Genomic DNA, 3,737 nt, shown 5'->3' on the forward strand with positions numbered 1-3,737 from the left:
AACCAATCGGGAGAACTGACAGAGATGAACCTCTGACGTCACACGTGAAGTCACTTCAGAAACACAAAACTGTAAAAAATTATAGAGCTGATAATACGATATAATTAAAATAGTATTTTTTGTCTAAGTTTAATAGTCAATTAACAAATAAAACATAAACTTCACCATTCACATAATAGTAAACATTTATTCAGACAAAGACGGAAAACATTTTATAGCGGATTATCAACTTTTCAACCTCGTGGTGTAGTGATCAGCACGTTTGCCTACCACGCAAGAATCTCGGGTTCGATTCCCGATATGATCGACATGAATTATTTAACAAGGTGTTTTTACACTAAAATATTTCATAGTGCCTAAACCGGCACCTGAAGCGTTAGACTGATCATTGCTGATACACGCTGCGATTAGTGTACCAATGCAGTGCCGTATGAACTATTAGGTGCAGAAAAGGGATGATTTAACCCCTCCCGTAATGCAGACTGCAAATAAAACAGTGACCCCGACGTGATATTTTGTAGTGGTATTATAATTATTTGAGAGTAGCTATTTGTTAACTCATGTAAAACATATGATTGAATAGATTTAACGGATTTAACGGATTTAACAAATGTAACATCAAGGAATAAATATTAACATATTACAACAGAGATAAAGAACATTAAATAAAAGGTAATATAGAAGTCCAGGCATCTACAGGGCTTATGACCTGTCAATGGCTGGTTTAAGTGGCCACTTTACACACTGTGTAACATTCTGAAAGAATTGAAGGAATATAGATGTTCAAATATAGGCAGAATGGTGAATGTTACACAGTGTGTAAAGTGGCCACCTAAACCAGCCATTCACAGGTCATAAACCCTGTAGATGCCTAGACTTCTATATTACCTTCTCTTAAATGTTCTTCATCTCTGTTGTAATATGTTAATATAAACAGATCCCCAGGGAGTTGAATCCAGTCCTTGTCTACAAAAATTTGGACAAACTCAAAATATTGTTAAGATAATTTTGTCTTATGTTTTACGACAAAAAATGTTTTACTGACTGGACTTTAAAAAAACGGGTAATTTTATTACGCAAAACGTAAAAAAGCAATTAAGTAGAATAAACGCATTTTAATATTATACTAAGACTTAATAATAGAAAGCCGGATTAAAAATTTGACTAGCTTGGCAATATTAACAAAATGTCCGCCTTATTTTATTTAACAATCTGACAGACAGCAAAATAATCGAACTCTGAAATAATATTATTTGTGGATTCGCTACATAAATAGATTTAGAAATAAATAATAGGATTTAGAATAATTAATTGTATTTTCCAATCAATTTATTTATTTTATTTTATTTATTTAATGCACACAATACACAATTTTATCATCTTTCTTTTCTTTTCCTCATCCGCTCCTAAGTGGAGCATGTGGACATCACCATTTGCCTCCAGGAGACCCTATCGCCAGCCAGAATTTTCGCCTCTTCCCGCGTCAATCCAGCGCCCCTTAGTTTCGCCGAATAAAGTCGAAAGCTCGTCATCGACGGCCTTCCAGGACGGCGTGAGCCCGCAGGTTTAAAGAAGAGGCAACTTGGATTTTTTATTTTAATTTTATCAACTTGGCAATTTTATGACAGCAACAATAATATTTTATGTCCCGACTTGTTTGAAAATTCCTTGTTAAGTCGGGACTCTTCCATATATAAATCAAAAACATTCATAAACATATTAAATAATATACAAAATAATCAAAACAATATACAAAATAATAATAATAAAATATAAAAAATAAAAATTTATACATGTAAAGAAATGGAATGCAGAAAAGTTATTTAATAATACATGGCAAAACGTAATTAATAATTTATAGTAATTTTATAATTCAATTCGGTAATTAATTGAATGTAAAAAAAATACAAAATAATTCAATAATGTAATAATACTTACACATCTGTATGGTTGAATGTGTAATTAAATAAACATAATAATAAATAATTTTATGCTTCGATTATTGGAATATGGATATTATAGTGAAATGTTTTTATACATAAATGTAAAAAAGAAATTCATTAAAAATATGTTCGTCGAAAAACGCGACGTGTTTGGCCTTGGTTGTTGTGACGTCAAGATTCGTTATAATCAATATTATGTATCTTTTTTGGGTGATACCGTGTATGTTGGATTTGATCCGACGTTTTGGCTACCATTGCAGGAGCCATCTTCAGGGAAAACTGTTGAAGATGGCTCCTGCAATGGTAGCCGAAACGTCGGATCAAATCCAACATACACGGTATCACCCAAAAAAGATACATAATATTGATAAAAGTGACCGTGAAAACCTTCGCACCTATTTATTCGTTATAATGTTCGTAACAAAATTCAATGGGCAGGAACAAATAAACATGAATCGTGACGTATAAGAAGCGTGGCCGAAGAAATTACTGTTTTTGCGGGAATTCAACATTACAAATTAAAAACATATTTTATGCTACTAATAATTAGCAAAAAAAAAAAATTTACAGGACAGTATTTCATAGACCTTTATTACTTTAAAAATGAAAAAAATGTGATATTTCCCTATTGAATTAAAATCAGCAATTTCGTACGAAGCGACATCTCCAGAGTAACCAATGACCAAAACGTAAAAAAAACTCATGTATGAGTAGTTTCGTTGGCTTCATTTTGATGTGCGTACGCGGTTTCTGGACTTCTATAATTCCATGGTAACAAATAAATGAATAATAATTAATTTTGACAAAATATTTTTTGTAAAGAATCTACTAACCGGATCATGGTTTTCAGAGGATTTCTATAGCATTATGCTGTTTTAGTATTCATGACCTCATGTTTTAAAACATCTCTGGATTGTACATCACTTCTTTATTCACGGAGCATAATATTTCTACGTTGTCTTGTGTACGCTATTATTGTATTACCTCTCCTCCATTCTTAACCCCTCCATTTCTCTCTCTTACTGTAAGCAAGTTTAGTGATATATGGCGTTCGTACCTGATGCTATTTCTTTACATTGTGATTCTACACAAAAAACTGTTTTATGAAGAGATGTAAAAAGCGCTATTTCGCTACAAAACTACCGTACCGGCCGAAACGACGCTACGGCAAATTTGAGTTAATTTTTACAACACACATTTACTTCCACAGATCTGTTTTAGTTTTTATTTTCTGATTTATTTACATATAATATCTGTACCTCAGAGGTAGACTGATGCAAATCCAGAATTTGACGAAATGATATTTTGATTTTCGTATCTGGTTTATGATTGATTATAAAGAAATATCAGTCTTATAATGAAAAAAACAATGTATTGAGATACTGAAAATACAAATTAATGCTATAAATGATTAGAAATCACGACCGCAAATAAGCTTACGCTGAATTTAGAGTGCTGTTTGTCTTTTTTTTTTGTTTTTTGAAAAAAAAAACGTCTTAAAATTAGGCTATAACAAAAATTGGAAAAATGCCCTCAAAGACTTCAGCGTCTGAGCGTGGGCCATTCCTTTTATAATTAATAATAACTTTTTTAATTATAAATAAGTTTATTATTGCATATAAATATGGTATGACATGACTATAATAATTCAGTCATATGAATCTCACCCGCATCAATAAAGGTTAAAGCTCCTTAACTTCACAAAAATCAACAGATGGAAGAATTGAAGAAATCTGGACGTTCAAACATAGGCAGAGTTGGAGTGAAATATTGATTTTAAATGTTTTTTAATTT

The sequence above is a fragment of the Micrasema longulum genome, unplaced genomic scaffold, assembly GCF_059751315.1.
Source record: "Micrasema longulum isolate JH-2025_06_02 unplaced genomic scaffold, ASM5975131v1 h1tg000739l, whole genome shotgun sequence".
Classification (NCBI taxonomy): Eukaryota; Metazoa; Arthropoda; class Insecta; order Trichoptera; family Brachycentridae; genus Micrasema; species Micrasema longulum.